Genomic DNA, 22,286 nt, shown 5'->3' with positions numbered 1-22,286 from the left:
CAAACCCTATACAATTGATACAAAATAATATTACAAAAATTAGCCAAGAGATTGTTGATTTGGAAACCATAAGCCCTCAGACTGATGAGATAACAGAGAGGGTACAACTATTATTGTGGACAGTGGAAAACTTGCAAGTAAGCAATAATGAAAGCTTTAATCATAACAAAAGTTCAATAATGGTTTATATTTTTTTCTCTTTTATGTCATTAACTAAAATATGTATGTGTTGTTTTTTACAAAAATTTATAAGGCCTCATCATCCTAGTGGTGATGATCAGGGTATTGCAGGTAGTTCAGGTGATGACCATGTTCTATATATTAAAACCACTCCTTTGGACTTGTGAACTTGCTTTTTAATGTTTTATATATTTAATGTATTACTCTTCAGGTGCTGACATGGGTCCAAGGTCAACCCCAACTATATTGCCGACTGCAATGTCGGCAACACGTAGCATGTAGACATCATCTGTTGCACCGGCTCGTGTTGACCCGCCCACTAGTGGTAGATCCCTCTTTTTCTCTCTCTTTCATTATGTGTTTATTACCCTTGAAGTGTTCTTTCTTGGAGGCATTTCATAGTGGATTCATTTACTATGGTAGGAGATGCACATGAGGATGCGCCAGAGGCGACTACTGGTGATAACATACCATCATTTCCTGGATCTTCCCGTATTGCTAGTACGGGAACGTTGCAGGCCACATTGGTGGTGAGCGATGAAGAATTGATTCCCTTGAAGATACAGAAGGTTCCAGGTACTTTAAAATTATTATTATATATAGTCTAATTGTAATTTACTTACTGATCACTCATTTTGGACTAATGATCCCATGTTTTTTTTGCAGGAAATGATATTTTTTATAAAAATCTTAATGACATTACATTGTAGATATTTGGGCCCACTGTACGTAAAAGGTGGAACATCATATGTGAACTAACCCTTATCCACTATTTTGATTTCATATCATTACTAGAATAGTTTTCTTTTTATCCATTTCTTGAACTATATCAAAGGTAGCTTCAGTTTCTTTCTAAATCTAACAGGTTTGTTTTTGCTTTAAAGGTGGAATGACCAAGAAAAAAAGTTAAAAGATGAACTCACAAACCGTATGGTAGGGTTGTTTGGAAATGACACATTCGACAAGACTAAGCTCCTGGAAAAAGCTGGCACATATCTAAAGTATGTGAGGGACCAATACAGGACACATTTAGAGAAGAACGTAAAGTATGAGCGTCCCCCCATGATTCCAGAGAGGGAGTGGAAGGACCTGATTTTGGATGTAAAGGAGAGAATTGAAAGGCAAAAAGGAAATACACCACTAGACGCCAGAAGAAGGTATGTGATACTATTAAGAATGTGAATATGTACTAATTATTCATTATATTTATATAATCTAACATATTTCAAACTTTTCATAGATTGAGTGACACATCAAAGGCAACCAAGGCAAGACAAGAAAAGCATGGGCAACAAAAACTCGGCTCTAGTGGTTATATGAAACTTGCCGCATGAATTGTAAGAATCAGTAAATTAAGTATCACATCAAAACATTTATAAATTGTAAACAATTTTTTTTTTATCAAACAATACAAGCAAAATTCACAATACTAAGCAAAAATGCAAGGCTTTGAATTCAATAGAGCACCCACAGAAGATGACAATAGAATTGGCTACCAGCAAGGCTATATAGCCGTGGCTGAATGACTATGAGAATTGGGTGGGCAAACATGAGATTCTGATGCATCTGTCACAATGGTAAATAAGCTAAATGAAAATTATTTCAAATTGAATACTTAACCAATAATCTATTTGATGTTAAGTTTCAACATAAAGTGACTATATTTTTTTTAAATAAGCAAGCAATGATAACACTGTGCATGACATTGGAATGCAGCATGATAATCATGGAATAGAACCTGTACATGAAGGTCTGGATGTGCATCCTAGTAATGGAGGTATTCATTTGCTATTCAAATTTTTTATGTAATTATTAATACAATTAAACATCTTAAATTGAAAATTAGTGTAGTAATTAATGTAACCTTTATTGTTAATATTTTAGAGCATGTAGTCGGTGGTGACTAAGTGGAGCATGATTCGGGTAGACAACATCAGGAACATGATGTTCCCCAATCAGGTAAAGAGGACCATTGTTATTCGTTTAAACAAATTTAATTGCAATTGGTGTATTGATTAATGTAACGTTTCGTATTTCAACTCCAGAGGATCTAGAGGGTGTTCAGCATGTCAAGGTTGAGGCTAGACAAAATGATGTGGAAGATGATGTGGCCCCATCAGGTAAAGAGTGTAACGGTTGTGTTCTTTAAATTAATGAAATACTTGTAACAATAATAAAAAAATGTTTTGAATTTAACCCAATTCTTTGTTATTGTAGAGGACCCCCCTTTGGTTCAGCATCCTCGTCCTTTGTATAGGACTAGGCATACATCAAGAGCACGAGAAGAGGGCAGAACATCCGAAGATGGGGGAAATGATGAAGAAGACAATGCTCCACTTAGACTTTACATAGCTTCAAAAAAAAAACAAAGAAAGAAATGATTGTAATCTGCCTTATTTGATAATGACTAATTTTTATGTGTTAATGAATGTAATTATGTGCTCATGAATGATATGTGTTGATGATTATTGATGAATGTTATGTGTTAATGAAAGTTAATGAATTTTATGTGTTAATGAGCATTATGTGATAATGAATGAATGTTATATTTTAATAATGGATGAAAGAATGAATGAAAGAATGAATGAATGTTAGATGTTAATGGGGAATTTAGAGTGATGTTCAGGGGGGGGGAGGGGCCAAATGAGCTTCCACCTTCATGTGGTTGGCCCTGTTAAGTAGAGAATATTAAACTATTCTCGAAACAAAGTGAAGCTCAATAAGATAACACACTTTTCAATATTTCATTATGTTGCACAGTTAATCTTATTGAATAATGTACGTATATTGAATCTTAATTGCAGGGTCCAACAGAGCCAACACGAACAACACCATGGTGCGACTACAAAAGTTGTGAATATGCCTCATCATGAATAAAGCTGAATTAGCGCATTCTCTGTAAAATCTCAAATGCTCTATACTTTGGAAGTTTTGAAATTTTTATGATCATATCGGTCCCCTGCCTAAAAGCTTTTTTCCTTGATTTGTTTGTGATACACATTGAGAGATTTTTGTTTTCCTTTTATTTATGCATGTCTTAACCATTCTCCACATGCTTCCCATTCTTATTTAGATTGTTGTATTTTTACATATGTTGGAATCTGTAGTTCCACGTACATGTTTTCTATGTTCTTTGTAACTGTATGAAAAGGTGTAAAATGTGGGTATAGTTCAAAATCTTGATTACCAACAAGCTATTGTTGTTTAATAGTTCTAGTGTTTGTATTAATTGAAATAGTTTAACCCTTTTAACATGTTTCATAGCAAACCTGCAATTTGTATGCAATCTTATTGTTACAGTTCAATTACTAAGGTGATGTGATTTTCAAAAGTATTCCGACGAAAACAAAATTGGTTTTCATTTATGCATTTTATTAAAATTTTAGAGTTTCTTCATGAACATTTAAACTTAGAAGGATTTAAAAATTCAATACAAGAGTACTGGACATAATTTCTAGAGATAGAACTAAAACTCTCTCCCATGACTTCAGATTGTTTCCATGCTCTCTAGGCTAGTAGCTTTCAGACACAAAACATAGGTCTTCTAAATTCTGTCCCAACATTAATTAGTTCCTTTCTCTTCTTTTTCATCCTTTTGGAAAGAGAATTGGAAATTGTTAGGAACGAACATCTTCCTAGGTGATTTGTTAAAAGACAATGGGGAACTCAATCAAATTTTAATTCACTTCATTTTAAGTTATTATCACAATTCATTGAATTATACTTACAAAAGGCTTATATTTCCAAGGTAAAATATCAGTATCTTTCTTCGGTGATATTAGATAGCAAGGTCTCTTGGCTTAGACAAAATCACCCTCTCATTGTATTCAAAGTAGATGCTTAGCAAAGCTAGATGCATCAATCGTTAAATCATAAACAAACACAAGCTCAAAAATTGTGTTACCAAGTATGCTTGGAACCTAGCCTGTAACTAACTAGTTCATACTAGATATTGTTTGGGTATGGTATTCAATTCTATTAGAATCTACAAAATAAATATTAACCTAGAAATTAATGTAAGTGATAACATTTTTAAAATTGTTAAATATAAATGATAATAAAATCAAAATAGCATAACATAGTTGATTTCATAAGAGAGAAAATGAAAAAGTTCACAATATCTTCACTCGATATCCAAGATTTTTAATCCATGAGGATGAAGATGAGGATGAGATAGAAAACCAAAAGACAAGGAATTGTTTATACAAGTTTCCAAAATTTTTAGGATAAGGAAAAAAACATAATCCTATGAAAGAAGGAGAATGTGCAAGTCATTATCTCAAGTTAAAAGAAATTACTTAAGTAAACTAAACAAACAAATGTAATATCATACTTACGATAAAACATATCCACTTGGTGAATAAAATGGTACATTGGCACACCCCCTTAAGTGCAATTGAGGTAAGAAGAAATGGGTCACAAGGTTAGGTATCCATGTAAAATATGAAATAAACCCAAATTATAAAGAGAGTGTACCCTCTCAAAGTAGAGACTAGAAAATCCATAGGACAAAACTCCATCCCAAGTGACATATGTGAAGGATAATATAGATCCACCCCATCCCCTAAAGTTGGTGCCTCCACAAAGAAGAGAGAAAAGCAATGCAAAATGTTGAATGGTGAATGTTGTAGTAGGTTCATTTGCAACAAATGATGCACCTTCCTTTCACAATATGCAAATCTTGAGTTGTCAAATTGTTGAATTCCCATTCAAGTGGAATGTAGAAAGGAATTTAGATGTATGGTTTTTGAAGTGACTCATGTGTCTTGATGTTGATGTTAAGTTGTGATTGTTCCATAGAAGATTTAGGGACTACAATCGTTGAAGTGTGAGACCTTAATTAATGTGAAATAGAATGTGTCATGTTGCATGATATGGCGGGGATAGAACAAGTGAATTTACAATGGGAGATGATGTAACTCGATGGGCATTGTCATCAATGAGAAGACAAATATTCTCAATTGTTTCATCAATATTTGAAAGGTGAGAGTCCACAAACATATGTGAAATGTTTAATTAGGCCTCCCAATGAAGTGGATCTCATAGACACGAAGAATCCTATATAGAGAATCATTGAGAGCCCTTGAAGAAGCAAGTTTGAACTTCGATGAAGCAATACATGATGGAGGAATATCTTGCAAGAGGAAATCAAAGTCATTATGGTGTCATCTAGATCTAAAATGTGGTCTACTTTTCAAAAAAGTAAAGATGCTTGATAGGAATGTGTCCTAGTGGGGTGAATCTAGAAGACATACAATCCTATTGCAAAGAGTCATGGAAAGTTCTAGAAGAAGCAACTTTTAATTCTGAAGTAGCAACGTGTATAAGAGATGTTCTCATTTGTAGATGGAGTATCAAGAGGAGGATCACTAGTCCATGGACCATGTCATTGTTGTTAACTACCTACACTTTTGTTCATAGTCACTTGGTGTAGGAATGAATTCAATGAGATAGGGTAGGAGATCCTACATAATGTAATTTTTCACTATCTCTTGTTTCGAGTACAAATGGTTCTCTGAATTTATCTTGACAATAGAATGTCAGAATTTAATACCATAATCCATGATGAAAACTGCCAAAAATGGAAATTTATCTTAGTTCGCAATTACAAAATGCTTTTGTATAGGCCTCTCGAAGATTAAGTACATCAAATTGAGACTTTATAAATTGAGTGTATGTATTAGCAATCTCCCAAATTGTTCAATGGTCTCCAAACCTTGTCAATTTTTTATTTTTATTTTAACTCAAATATGTATGGTATAGGCATATCATTGGTTGTGTGATTTTTTTTTCCTTAAATGATTCTACAACCAAAAGAGACAATTTTTAGATGAAAATGGGGTCTTATGGGCCTTTTTGACACAATGATAGGTTCTTTAGACTTGAAAATGCCCCAAAAACTAATCGATTGCCTTAAGTTACAAACAAATCCTTGTTTGTGAGCATGCTTCTTGATCTCCAATTTTGGTGGAATGAAAGATAATATTGAATTTCTCAAGCATTTTGGATGCTTTGAAACCACCAAAAAAAAGCTACTTTGATCATTGAAATGTTGTAGTGACTTGGATAAAAAAAGAAAACTAAGTCTAAACTTTAGAAGTTAGTTTTTTCTTGTCAAATTGTTTTCAATTTTCAAATCATCCAAGGATGCAAGAGGAGTATATTTTGTTATGAAAAGATAAAAAAAAACTTATAATCTTTTGAAACCATTGAAACATGGGGACCCCTTCCCCCCCTCCAAAATCCCTATTTTTTCAGGATGCAATACTTAGGAGAAACATCTCCTTGCCGCACCTCTTAGGGAGGTCCTAGGGACTCCAAGGAGTCTCTTGACCATCTTGAGGATGCCTATGAGTCTCCCATGGCCCCCAATTAGAAACTCCAATTCTAAACAAAAATGGTGAAATTATTGTGAAAATATCATCTATATTAAAGGTTTGGCAATGCCCCCTAACCTTGATGGGGGCTTTGCCCCAAACCCCCCACAAGGGGCACTACCCATTGAACCCAAACCTCTACCCACCATTCTTATTGTTAATGCAATCGTTTCCATTTTTTTTATGTTGACTAGTTTAAACACTTAGTATGCCAAAGTTTCATCTGCAATTCTTATACTTATTCTTAGTTTGTTCCCAAAGTTCAAAAACTCTACCACCATTGTTAATGTTCAAATTTCAATGCAATCATTGACATATTTTTAATGTTTATTGTAAAATTTACATAGTGTGGCAAAGTTTTATTTATAGTTGTTATACTTATTCTATACACATCCTTTTATAATTAATTTTTTAAGTTGTATATATATTTGCATCCCACCCCGCCCCCTTCTTCATCCCCTTGTTGTCCCCAAACTTAAGCCCTTGGTATGTTAAGATATGAAATATCACAATAGTTTCATTTGATATGTTAATCAAGGAAAAGCCTACAATATATAGCTTCCAAGATTCCAAATCCATGAGGATCATGAAGAGGTAGAAAACCAAAAAAAGAAATTGCTTATCCAAGTTTCCAAATTTGTGACAAGGAAAAAGTAGAATCTCAATCAAAGAAGGAGAATGTGCAACTCATTATCTTATTCTACCTAAGTAAAAATATTACCTAATTAAGCTTTTTAATAGTGGAATATCACACTTAGGATAAAACATATCCAAGGTAAATAAAATATTACATTGATAGGCTTCTTTGGCTGCTCTAAAAGTGGTGCCTTATGAATTATGTTCTTGGATACTAAAGTTTCCAAATTCTGGGCACTCTTGATAGCTTCTCATAGAGATTGTGATTCGAAGGCTTTAACCAAACCTTTCAATGGTTTCTGTTGATGTATTTTTTATGCACTATGCAACACAAAATAAAATACTAAGTATTCTATCCTCTCTTGAACAAAATCCTCCCAATTGCTAAACTACATGATCAAATGGGATCACTCTAAGATTCCAATAGTCAGGTCTTGACTTTATATTGCAGATAGACTCAATGATTGTGATGTGATATCTGCTGGAATCACAAGGGGGACTTACGTTGCTTGGGTCAAGACCTATCCATTCTCATGTTTCATGATTGATTTACACTCCATGAGTTAGGTCATCCTTGAGCAACATCTCAACTTAGCCAAATTTTGTTTTTTGTATCCTAATTCTTTAATTTTGACCCATTATTAGCATTGCCTTAGGTTTTATTGGAATTCTTGCTTCTCTAGCATGGGCACATTTCTAGGGTTCATTTGTACAAATTGCTCTTGATGAGCAAGCTAGTATCATGACCATGACTTAAACAAAATTTTAACTTAGTCAAATTATCTCCTCCAAACTTCTATGAGTTCATCACCTTCATTCTTCATCATTTGGATTTCTTTTGTCATTGGAAGGTAATTCTTGACCACCATACCTCAATCTTGACCTATGCTATACCCTAAAAACCTAGAACCTAGTCATGTTTACAATTGAGATCTTGGTGACTTGATCACTTAATACAACTTAATCATGCAGGTCTCATCTAACTCCGACTCCAACACTTAAGTAAATCAACCCTAGCAACCAAGTACTTTGGAAAATATGTTGCAACTTGACAACATGGGTAATGATGGAGGAATGGAAGGTGAGACCTATAGAGGTAAGAGAGAGAGAGAGGGTGAGAGGAAGAGATAATGACCTGGAGAAGGTAGAGAAAGAGAAGTAGAGAGGGAGAGAAGAAGGGAGGGATGGAGAAAGAGACCTAGAGAGGGGAGAGAGAAGAGAGATAGTAGAGAGGGATAGAGAAGAGAGATAGAAGAGAGATACCAATGTCAATCTTTTTCTATAATTTTTTTTTTCTGAAAAATCAGCCTATCATCGGAATTCTGACTCCAAAGGATTAAATTCCGATAGAGGAGTGTCGTCGGATGCACAGCATCCTCATCAGAACTCTCCTGGAGGCCATCGTAAGTGCCGTCGGAACTCTCCTGGAGGCCATCGTAATTATGACCGCCTTCAGGAGAGTTTTGAGGAGGATGTTGTGCATTCGATGACACTCCTCTGTTGGAATTTTATCCTTTGGAGTCAGAATTCCGACAATAGGCCGAGATCGCGATGGTATTCTTTCGGGGTATGAGCATCCATGGTGGCTGTCGAAAAGGTTGGAGGTGATTTTAGAATTGCGACGACCACAAGGATAATTGGAACTTTTGACACAAAGTTTTTGATGACTTTTTTTGTCGGTAGTGCGATGAAATTGTGTCAGAATTCCGATGATTTGCCATCGAAGTTTTGACCTGAATGTACTAGTGTTTGATTGCATAGGAGCTCGAGAGATTCACTAGAAAAGCAGGATACATGAAAATGTGTTGACATTTCCTTATTTATCCATTGAGATTTATCTGTATTATAATACAATGGTCAGCTTTGAAACTTACAACTTAAAGTACACTGATTTGACTTTACCGGTTATTTGTTACCGATACTGATACACAAATAACTAACTCACAAGACATTCTTCAACTAAGAACTTTTAGATCAACTTTTATGCATCACAACTATGCAGATAGACACATCCTTATATTTCTTAAGGGGATACAAAAGTAATCTTACCATATGTGCTCCCCCTGAGCATTGATATGTCTAGTTTGAAGAGGAATTGTCATCACCGGTGGATGATGACTTGGTTTCTGGAAGATTTTCTCCTTGTTTTATTTCTTTTCTCTTGATCCATGTCTTTTTCATTTCATTCTCCACCTCTTTAATTGTCTTCTTCCCTTTCAGTTCATTTTTTCCTTTCTTCTTGCCAGACCAGTTCTTGTCTCCAAACTGGTTATAGGATTGATTCCTACATTCTCTAGCTAAGTGATCGATCTTATGGAAATTGAAACATGCCATACCAGTTGTCCTCCATGGTCTTGCATTATTTCTCTACCCCATTCTCACTCTATAATTAGTTTCAACATTACCAAAATTACCACAAGTGAAACAAGTGGCTTTGAACTGATTATTCCTTTCATTAGGCCTAACTGGTTTGAATGGTTGTCTTGATACATTTGACTTGAGCTTGCATTCTTCATATTTGTGTCCAAACTTATTACATGTGAAATAAAGTCCATTAAAATTCTTCTATTTGGCATACTACTAGATTGAGATCTACACTCATAAGGATTGTGACCATACTTATGACAATTATGGCAGTACCCATCAAATGTGAAATTCTTCTTTTGACTAACCAGTTTATTTTTACAATCATGTCTTATGACCTGATTTACCACAATGATTACAGGAGGATTTAGAGAACTTCATACCTTCAACTTCAGAATAATTCCTTTTATCATCCTTCATCTTTTTGGATTTAGATGATTCACCGGTTTCCATAGGACCTGTACCAGGGTAACCAAGACCAGTTGTTTCTTTTGCCCTTCTCTGAGCCTTCAACTGTTTATCTAACTTCTCATAGATTTCATTGAATTTTCCCAGCTTCTCATTTCTCTCATTCTCAGCTTTCAACTCACTCTTGAGTTGTTCAATCTCTTTCACCATCTTTTCTTTTTCTTCTGTGTTGGCATGCAATTTCTTATGTATGTATTCATTCTCTTGAGTGAGAATTCGGATTCTTCATTTTTCTTAATCATAATTGCATCATGTTCTCTCAGAGCATGTTCTCTCAAAGCATGCTTCCCTTTTTCTTTCATCAACACTTCTACGACTTCCAGTATCTTAGTCATTCTTAGGGCCTGACCTTCATGTTCTCTTTTGAGATGTGTGATTTCTTCAATCAGTTTCTTGTTCTTTTCCATGAGTTCTGAGATTACTTCTTCAACTTCTTTAGGTCCACTCTGTTTAGAGAGTTGATCTATGATGTCTTGATTCTCATTTAGCTGTTGAGCTAATTCCTTCCTTATTACAAGAGATTTTCTTAGTCTCTCTTTTAGTAGAGCAATGATTTCATTTTCTTCATCAATCTGCTTCTAATACCGGTATTCTTCCATGATCTTTATCCTCAAGCTATCAAGCTTCACTTCAGAGGAACTTGGCTCAGATACCAATTGTTAGTCCCAATCGGTGTTTAGAGGGGAGGGGTGAATCAACACTTTACCGATATTGCTCACTTTTTTTTTTTTACTTAAGTTACCACTAACTTAACACTCATCAATATAAATAACTTTTGCAAAAGAATAACCATGTATGAAAAGAAACACAGTGACACCAAGATTTATCTCGTGGAAACCCAAATGGGAGAAAACCACAATGTGAGTAGGAACTCACAAAATTTATACTCTTCTGGAGTACGCCCGGTGAAGAGCCATCCCTGTTAGGAGATTACAAAGACACTATTAGGTGCCACCCGATTAAGGGATTTTGTCTAAGGCCTGTTACTTCCTTTACCCTGTTAAAGGTAGCCTTATCAAAAGGTCTTGGAATCATCAACTAAGATGACACCTGGTTGAGGGATTTTTAAATTGGGACCTGTTAAAGTCCACCCTATTAAGGGATTTTAGTTGCAATGGTTAGAGAGCAACACAAAGATGATTTGTTGGAGTGGCTACTAATTAGCTTGACCATATCACACTGAGGAATCACACTATTTCTGCATCGGTTGTGTCTGCTCTGCACAACATCGATTTCCTAAATGCACCTTCAACTCTACCCTCTGCCGATTTACTGATCCTTGGATTCTACTCTGTCGGTCCTCTGTCACTTGGGTCACCACTCTGTTGAACTCAACTTTGTCGGTCATCTATCACTTGGGTCACCACTTTGTTGAACTCAACTCTTTTGGTCCTCTGTCACTCGGCTCTGCACTCTGTCAAACTCCCCCTGTGTACACTTTCACATTATCTTTATTCACCTTGACAACAACCATCTCAAGAATGAGTTATGTGAATTTATTGATCCTACAGTCTATCGCCAACTTTCGCTCCAAAACATCCCTTTCAAAATTTTGTTAACATGCCTTAAATCATGCCCCTGCAATCATTGCAGGAATCTCTGTCAAGATAGTCGAACATGTCAATAAGTCTGTCGGTTGACTGGAGAATTAATTGAATGTTAACTACATGTTACCAGTCTATCAATTACAAACTCTTTTGGTGTATCCATCAAAAAACTATCTAGTTGGTTTCCTCCTATAAACCAGTATGTTCTTTGCTTAGCCGATTGACCTCTTCCATGCTGGTCTACTCACTGCTACCCGATCTACTTACTGCTTGTCAGTCTACTTACTGCTTGCCATTCTACTCATTATTTATCATGTTTACTTATTGCTTAGTCGGTTGACCTCAGTATCCTAGTCTACTTACTACTGATAGATTGTGAAGACTTAAGAGATGATGTTTCCAACAATGACAACCATATCATTCACCAGTCATACAAGATTGCATCAAAATGCCAACAAATGCAACCACTATCATCTTTTCTTAGGTTTCAAAATGCAAGGGTGAATGAGAAATATTCTCATGAGAGTGCTGGCACGATTAGGTTGAGTAGACAATCTCAAATATTCACAGGAGATGAGTACATGCAATTTTACATGGAGCAAGAAGCCAAAAAGAAAGAGATTGCAGATTTGAAGGCAAGAAAAAAAGAACAGGCTACTAGAGCTATTGAGAGAGAGCTAAAGGAACAAAAAAAGGTAGAAAATGCATTGAAGAAGCAAAATAAAGAACAACTAAGAATAATTCAAAGGCAAGACAAAGAGCAAAAAAAAGAAGAGGTGAAAAGGATGAAGGAATTTGAAAAGGCAAGGAAGGAGTTGGAAAGATAGAGGCGTTTGAGCAACCCCTTAAATCCTATTTCAGAAAATTCAATTCTCAAGGACATGATTAACATTTACACCCCTGCATATTCATCAGTTGTCAACTATCCAATTAACAATCAGGTTTCTATGAGCCAATCACAGATTCCCATAACACCTTCAAAGGAGCAAGCAAAAGGAGGATCAAGTTCTAACATTGCAGCTATGGCTAATGATGGTCATTGTTCCATGCTTCCCCCAAGGATGGTGTAGTCAAAGTTCACATGAAAGATAATCTAATAGGGTAGTCAAAGTTCCTTGAAATTTGTTTTTTTTGAAGTTGGGTCCTTGAAGTTCACATGAAAGCTAATCTGATAATGTAGTCAAAGGTCCTAGGTCCTTGATTTTTTTTTGGAAGATGGGCACGTGATTCATCATACCATGTATTTTGTTCATATCATCCTTGGAATTATGATGTAATTTGATACCATATTATGAATTGATCCAATCTGATATACAAATCTATTAGTGTAGTCGAAGGTCCTTGGAATTTGTTTTTTTGGAAGGTGGGTACATGTATTTTGTTCATATCATTTGTGGAATTATGATGTAACTTGAGACCAAATTATGAGTTGTTCCAATCTGATATGTGACTCTGTGTTTTTCTAGTCCAAATTTGTATCTTTGTAGTGTGTGTGTGTGTGAAAAGTGGACCTATATCTGTAAGCACAACACTTCAATTAAGTCATTACATGTATGGTTAGATAGATATAAGCATGAATAATAAAACCATAACAAACCAACCCATTGCCTTCTAAAAGATGCGAGTATAAGATTGCTCTAAGATTATAAGCAATACCAGTGACTAGACAATATCAAGACGAAGGATTTTAATCTATATGAGCATGATATTAGCTAGATGGAGGCAAGATTAATCTAACATGATTTTTGCAATATTAAGCTAAATGATTTAATCAATATGAAATAATTAATATGCAATATTCTCAATGAACCTAGAGCAAAATCAACATAATAACAATATATTCTCCAACCTCCTTTGAATGAGAGATGAGCCTGAATTTATAGAAAATTCAGAAAGATACCAACGACTAGATTCAAATGATGATGAGTGGTCAAGATTTTCCAAGAGGAAGCACAATCCAAGTGAATTGATGTGATTGGATGCTTTTATCAGTTTTAAAGGAAATTGAACTAAAAATAAGATTAAATCATAAAAAATTGATTTATTCTCTATTTCATTCAATTTTGAGATTTAATTGTTTTAATTGCTTTCTTTGAGATTATCCATCAATTTTTAATTTGTTTTTCAAGATTATTTCCAATTGATTTCTTTTCTCAATTTTTAATTCTTTCTTGGTCAATTAATTCCTTTTTTGATTTATTTACATTTTTGAAGATTTGTGCTCAATTGATTTATTTAATTAAAATTAATTCCTCTTTTTGATGATTTAATGGCAAATTGATTTATTTAATTAAATATGCTAGGATATTCAATTAAAATAAATAAGATAATTGTTTAAAATGATTCACTTGGAATGATTTAATTAATTAAATAAATATTTAATTAATATTGAGTGATTAATTTTGCCATGTGACATTTGATGATTAAAGAATTAATTGTGTGCTCAAGATTTGATTTAGTTGATTTAGGTTAGGACCTTGGTGATGTTGTCAAGATTAGGGGCTCATGGTTTAGATGACTATTTTTAGGGTATTGCATTTGCCCCTCTTTGAATTAATGTGCGAGCAATGCGTTGGTTCAAAGAATAGTTGATGTCTAGGAGATGCCAGTTCTGAACTTGATTAATCACGAACTAGATGAAAAGCGAGGTGTTTAGCTTGATTCGAAGCGACAAAGCTGAATAAAGTCTGATTAAAGCGATAGCGTTCCCGAACTTGATTGAACTAGGAATGATAGAAAACAAAAGATACCGAAGTTGAACTTGATTGATCAAGAAGCAGATCTTATTGATCTAGAACTTGATTGAACTTAGATACAACGAGTGATGATAAAAATCGATCTTGAACTTGATTGATCAAGATACAATGAAGATAAACTATCCAGCTTGATCAAGAAACAAATATTGAACACCTGCTTAGATTTAGTGTGATTAAAGATACTCTTTAAACCCTTGATTGAGATTAAATGAATAATCAGCTTGATGAAAAGCGATGAAACTGATTAACGTTAAGGGATTGATTATGATAAAAGACAAATATTAGCTTGATATGAAGCGATGAAACTGATATGCTCCTAGAGATTGATTTGGTTCAGATGATCGAGAGATCTCGACTTGATATAAAGCGATGAAGTTGAGATGCCCCTAGCGATGAGGATTTGATTGATTTTCTTTAGTTGAAAAAGATGTTTTGCTTGACTTTTGATGAAGATTTGAAATTTTTCCTCGACATTTGAAGATGTGAGGTCATAAGGTCACGAGTATGCCCCCTCGGGAGCGAAATCGAAAGATAGTGAGGGTACATAATGATTATAGGCAATTACCTTAGCGATGATGATGATTTGACATAAATTGATTCAGAGGAATTTTTGAAATTTTAGTGAGAAATTGAGCACAAAGTTGATTTGTAGAAATTAAATTGAGATTCAGCGTTGATTAACGAGAAATCAAGCGCAATTAGAAGACAGAATGAGCTTTTGATAAAAAAGGCGCTAAGTGGTCCAAATTGTGAAATTGACTAACAAAATGATCTCCAATTTTGATTTTGATCCCGAAAATGGACTCAGGACAGCTGATTTTCAAGCTTGTGATTTGATTTCATCATACTTGTGTTGATGGATTATGAGATGTTCTATATGCTTTATTCTATATGTATGCATTTCTTTTTAGTATAGATGAATGAATGCAAATGGAATATGGGTTTTTATTTTTGTTTCTTTTTATACAAATAAATGATGATGCAAATGTTTATTTTTCTTCATGCAATAATATGCATGCAAATAAGTATAAAATGAAATGTATGGATTTATATAGGATGCTCCTGTATGCAACTAACATCTCAATACACAAGTACTCGATCAAAGAAACGATGATGAAAAAGAGACCACTTAGCTAAGAAACGATGAAGCTTCCAACTCTCATTCAGAAGATAAAGAGAGCATTGTTATTATACCGAAATCACTCGAAATTCATGAGATGCAAAATGAAATGCAAGATGAGATGCAAAATGAGATGCAATCGAAACCTAGTCACTAGATTTGAAGAGCTTGATTTTCATCATTGAGTATTTTACAAACATAGCAGGCAGATTAGAGTTCCTTTCTTTTCATGTGCAATATTAATTATCTTGTCCGCAATGACCCTTTTTTCGTTCATATCCACGGACAGATTTTGCAGGGACCTGGATTGCATGATAAATAAATTCCCTCAAAATAGACAAAGAAATGATGGGAACCTCCCTATAGCATTCAAATAAGCGAAGTTGAGGTATGTGTGGTGATTTCACCTTAATGTGAAGGCTCTTATCATAGACACCTAGCTAATTTAGATGTTTTTAGATCATTGGGATCATTCCTACAAGCAGAAAATAAAGAAAATATTATGCCCCCAATCTTTGCTCCTCTTAGTCATAATAGACTTCCTCGAGTTACTCAAAGGGATAATAATCGAAAACCAATATAAAAGACAGCACACAAAGAAAATTTCCATGCATATCTCAAACAGTTTAGTGATTGTTTTCAGTAATGTTTTTCTTGTGTACTCAGTGATAAAACTCTTTAGTAGTCAGGAGATAGGTGACTGACTCAGAGTGGAGGACCAGGTTTCATTGACGTAAGGTTGACTTGGTTGATACTAATGAATACTAAGAGGGGTGGGTGAATTAGTATGCCAAAAATCTCTGTACTTAAACACTTTACTAGTCTAGTAGTAAACCGGTAAAACAGTTTAGCAAACAAACCGGTTAGCACACATGCAAACCAAATAGCAAATAATGCATTCACCCACAGAAGCACAAACACCATAATAGAAGAGGTTTTGACGTGGAAACTCAAATGGGAAAAACCACGGTGAGACAAAACTTACAAGTAACTATCTGCAGAATAGGAACTAGACCGGTTAAGGTCATACAATGTTCTTTACCAGAACAAATCCTGTTAGGGATCTCAATCTCTGTTAGGAGATAAGTCCAAAGACTACCTTGCTAGAGGATTTTAGATTCACAGATGTGAACCACCTTGTTAGAGGATTTACAAAAGGCTTTTTGGGCTTACTCGGTTAAGGGCTTCAGACTTGTCGAAGATGTGAGTAATCAACAAGTGAGTGATCTAGAAAATAGCACAAATTGCTTGGTTAGATCCTTGATAGCTCATTCCTAATGCATTCCAACATTACTTCAGTCTTCAACACATTCACACTCTACTTTCTCTCACAAACCTGAACTTCTCTTCTATGTTCGCACTTACAAAAACTCTTCAACCACCTTAAACCCTAGCAACAACCTAAAACCCTAGACATGATGTCCTTATCAAGGAATTTAATTTCATGTTGGTCCAATAGGATTACAATACAATTTCCTAGGTTCAATGCATCTAGACATATTTTGTAACATGACACAAAAAGCACCGCCAAACAATCAGTGGATAGTAACTCATCACAAAATGTTGGTTGGTAACTCATCACAGAGTATTATCGGTTCAAACAAAATACCGGTTTAAGAAAAATACTGGTTGCCAGTTTGATAAAATGAAGACTAGGAAATATGAGTTGTGCCGCTTCATTCCTTCGTACCGCTTGAGATCCTCAAACCGCTTGGGGTATTCATACCGCTTCATATCGGTAAACACTTTTTGCAAAACACCGATAGTCTAAAGACTATAATACATCATACCGGTTGGAACAAATATCAGTTGAGCTTTAAATCATACATACAAAAAGTGATCGCAAATCAAGTGTGTGTCCATCAATGACAATCACAACATCAATCATAAAAAATGCCAACAATCTCCCCCTTTGGCATTGATGGCAACACTTAGGAAAATTTTGACATCTAAGTTTTTTACAACAAAAATATGACATAATCAAAATTACTCTCCCTAAGCATATACACTATCTCTTTTGTAGAAAATACAATGTATACTACTCCTTAACATAAATAACATGAAAGTATACATCAAAACATCAAAATTTATATACTTCTCCCCCTTTGCCAACAATGACAAAAAAAATATTGCAGACTAACCCCTATTTCATTAGTATTAAAAGAATAAGTGTTTATGACAGTAAAGAGTAAAACTTGTCAAAAACTGATTTAAAGTCCTGAAAACATTGCTTCATGGATAAGGACCATGAGTCAAGTGGGGATGTAGCCACCTCTTTCTCTGTCTGCATCTGGGAGATCTGTTCTTCCATGGCATCTATCATGCTCATCTCCTAAGTGACCATTACGACATCAAGATTTAGATAGCATTTCTGGAGAATTTGCAATCTTGGCAGTAGGACTAGTTGAAGTTCCTGCGAATTTCGTGTCCAATTGCTTATCTTTGCCTCTAGTCTTGCAGACTGCAGTTGAAACCGGTGAACAGTTTGTCCATATGTGGAGAAGGAGTCATAGGGCATCTTGAAGGTGCTAATAAATGATTGCATATCAGATTGCAGTTTGTCCTTCTGAGTGAGCACATCATCATAGAATAAATGAGGTTGGAAAATCTTGCTGAGTAGTAGATTGCCCTCATTCATTGCATCTCTAATGTCCTTTTGTGTCTTCTGGAGATCAGACCGGAGCTCTGTTAACTTTCTCACCAAGGCAGTGTCCAGAGCCTTTTGATGTTCCTTCTTGGCATTTGCTTCTGCGACCTCTTCCAGGCTTTGCACCTGGTCTTCTACAACTGTACATAGAAGCTTCAATTGTGCAAGTGAGGAATCGGTACTGGGAAGGTTCATATCGGGTATCAAACTAGTAAGTGTTTCCACCATAGTTTGGATAACATCTTCCTCCTTTTTCCTCCTTAGAGCATCCAATTGCTCTTGAGCAAGCTAAATGCTCCGCAGCAGCTTCGATTCATTTGTAGACTGAAGGTCAATAGAACTAGTAATGTCATCTGGTTTAGCCTAACTATCGGTTGCCATTGGGGTCTCCACCTGTGTGCTCTTTTCTGCTACTTCCTTGTCCTTGGTTTTTTGCTGGTCTTCTTGAGCCTTCCTCTGCTCCTCTTCTTCTTTCTTTCTTTTCTCTTCTTCTTGTCTCTTCTCTTCATCTTTTCGCTTCTTCTCTTATTCATCCTTCTTCTTCTCCTCTTCCTTCTTCCTCTTTTCCTCTTCCTATTTTTTCTCTTCCTCTTTCCGCTTCTCTTCTTCTTTCTTTTCCTCTTCCTTCTTCTTCTTCTCTTCCTCTTGTTTCTTATTTTCCTCTTTTTTTCTCTTATCCTCTTCATTTGCATGTTTCTTCTTTTCTACTTCCTGTTGCTTCTTTTCTTCTTCTGCCTTCTTTTCCTATCCTATTCCTTCTAATGGTGTATCCTAAGTAACATTTTCACCATCTAAGGCATCAACATCAATGGGGTCCATTTGTTCTGTGACCGGTTCTTCTTCACTGTTATACACCTCATTCGGTTTGCCAGTTTTCGGTTCTTGCTCAACTTTCCTATTGGCTTCAGCCACTTGATGCATCTTTAGAGCTTCTTGAGCATGAGTATGTGTATCTTTGATCACTTCATGAACCTTTCCTTCCAGTAACAAGAGTCTTCTTCTTCTCATGAAGAAGAGGCCTTTGTATTTATTCATAACTTTGAAAAGTTTTGAATTTGATACATCAGGAAAATGTTGAGCAAATATTTCCTCCCTCATTTCTTGTTCTTTTTCTATGGCAATGCGCCATTTATTGTCTAGAGAATTATACAAATATTATGGTGTCTCAGATCTAATTTCTGAAGGTGACCGGTCATTAACACACAAATACTTAATGATTTCCTATTCAACTTCTTCATTTTCTTCATCATTAAAGTCATCAAAACAATCAATTAAATCATTCAACACTTTTCTCCTAATATTCTTTATAGTTTTTTGACAATGTGTCAAAGGTTTGTAAGAAGAAATATCAATATTTACCGGTGCAGATGATGTCGGTTCATTCTTTGTCTTTTTCTTCATTTGCCTAGTCTTCTTAGGCAGTTCTTCTGACACAGTTTCTTTTGAGTTAGGTGTATTTCTTTTTGTCTTCCGCTTCCTCTCAAAGACTTTTGCAGGTGCCACTTCTGGTTTCTTCTTAGCTGGTGACCGCTTGGTCACTTTGGGACTGGCTGCAGTAACTGGTGCCGATGTTGAAGGCACTGCCTTTCCTTTCTTTTCTGAGGGTTCTGCAACCGGTGTAACCCTTTCCAAATAGGTGTCTGTTCTCTTTGCCTTAGGATCAAGGGGTGAGGCGATTAGGGTAGAAGCATACCTGTCCAACATATCATTCATTACCTCATAGCCCATAGGCTCTACTTCTTCCTGTCTGGGCTCAAAAGCCTCCATTATGCATTCATCCACTTTGATGGTGAAGCAGATGTCTTCCTCATACTTTTTGACTAAATCACTGGATATTCTTATCCTTTGGCTCATCTTGCGTTTGAACTCATGAAAGTATTTGTTCAACACTTCCGGATAGCCGGTTCCAACCGCTTGTAGACTTTCCTTGATTTTTTTTGTCACCGGTTGGTCAGCAGACCATTGAATGTCACCTACTCCTGAAAAGTAGCCTTGGAAGTAAAAGAACAAACCAACCAGTAGTTGTCTGAACTTAAATCTCAGTGCATTGTCCTATTTGATCGACTTAAGATTCAACATAAGTTGTCTTTGCATACAAGTGCACAGATCAAACAATCTTCCTTGATCATCCTGTAAGCGGTATTTACCATTATAGAAGAGACATAATTAATTATGCTAGCAGAGAACGTCTGGCAACCTATCACCATGCAGGCATACTTGAGCAGATCATCCTTGATTGAGTTGACAGTCATTCCATGTGAGTCGCTCACTGAACCGGTGAGCTTGGACATTTCAGTCTTGCTGACCTTCCTTAGGGCTAGCACTTCCCCTATGTTACAGAAACTGGTGACGACATGAATTGCTTCAGGTGTGATATCATGAGTCTGCTCCAGGTACATCTTATCACCATGTACCCTGCTTAGAATAATGCAAATGTGATCATCCTAAAATTCTTCAAGAAAGTAAACTGCATTTTGAAGTTTCTTCTTTTCCAGAATGCTGAATTCTGGTTTAATCTTCTTATCCTTTCCACAGAATAAGCTCAGCTGGGAATGGATTACAAGAGACCCTAGGTCTTCGATTTTGCAGTCTATGTAATTGGAAATGCCTTCTTCTATTATAACACCAGTAGGTACTTGAGATAGGGCATTGTATTTCGACTTTCGTTGAATGAAGTCCATAGAATCAATAGTTGCACTAGAGCTATCATGAGATGCAGAAGCCATGATAAATGAAGAATTATAAAAAATACCTTCGCAGATTGAAATTTAGGGCTTTGCAATTTGAAGTTCACTTCACACTCCTTTGGTTGTCGAGATACCGCTTTGCATTCTACACTCCTCCAACAAATGTTTGATTCAGATTCTTCTTCAAGAATTTGATAAATTCTTTAATTTGTAGTATAAATTGCTTTCCTTCACTCTACACTTGAAAAAATTCTTCGCTCAAAAAATGATAAGTGAGAAATGATTTGAAAATTCCTTTTAAACAGGTTCTCCACCTACCATAATAAATGCTCCAATATTAGGGCGTAAACCCTAATTTGCCTTTTACCGTTTCTGGTCTTCTGTTGACTGACAGGTATCTCATACCGGTTAAGGTCTTTTACTAGTGTAAATCGAGGGTCCGAAGTATTTCACCGTTTTCTCCCCCTAAGCTTTTCTGATGCTTAGTTTGTCGGTTCTATGGGTTCCACACAAGATGCAAAAACCAGTTCTTCTTGCAACACTCCTGATTTCTTTTTCCAGGTTTTGTTCATATCCGCTTGAACAGTTTCAATATCAATCTTTCCTTCTGGAGTGACCGGTATGTCATCCGGTATGTCCTTTCTTATTTTGTAGAATCTGGCAATGTGACCCAATTTGTTGCAATGATAGCAGACCATTCCAGGTGCTCTCCAAGGTCCATTATTCATGCTACCGTTCTTCCTCCTGCATGTTGCAGTAGTGTGTCCATGACAATGACAGATCAAACAGTTTTCTCTCCATCCGGTTGCCGCTTGATAGCCACTGCTTCCTGATTGATGATTAAAGGTATTAAACCAGTTGGGATTCCGGTTCACAAAAGGTTTCGGACCAACTCCTTGAGTCCTTTGAGGATATCTTCCAGTTTTGTTCATAACAGACCTGCATTTAGATGCTCTATGCCCAAACTTGTTGCATGCATAACAATTACCATTGAACTTATTGGATCTAGGTACATTGTTTATAAAGTAAGGAAAATTATTGTAGGCTTTGCTCCTACATACATTAGCAGTATGTCCTTCTTTAAGATAGTTAAAGAACATAGTTTTGAACTTTTGATTACCTTTACCTTTGAATACCGGTTGCTTCTTCAATGCTTTAGCATTTGCACAGAGGTCTCACCTTGCTCATGACCAAAGTAACCAAGTCCATCAGTATTCTTGTTAGGTTTGGCCGATTCAAGCTTTTGCTCTAGCTTAACAGTACTCTTGTTAAACTTAGCAAGTATTTCCTTTGACTCAGAGAGTTCTTTGGGAATAGCAGCATTTGTTTCCATCAAGTTTGCATTCTCGAAGATGGCTATGTTCAGTTCTCCTTGCATGTCTTCCTTTTCCACTTTGCTCACATGGAGTTGAGCGGTTAGGGTACTGATTTCTTGCTTCAGCTTGGAGATTTCATGATCTTTGTCTTTTACCAGATCTTCAGCTTTCCTCCGGTTCTCAAGCTC

This window comes from Cryptomeria japonica, chromosome 1, assembly GCF_030272615.1.
Source record: "Cryptomeria japonica chromosome 1, Sugi_1.0, whole genome shotgun sequence".
NCBI classification, from domain to species: Eukaryota; Viridiplantae; Streptophyta; class Pinopsida; order Cupressales; family Cupressaceae; genus Cryptomeria; species Cryptomeria japonica.
This window is presented reverse-complemented; position numbering follows the sequence as displayed.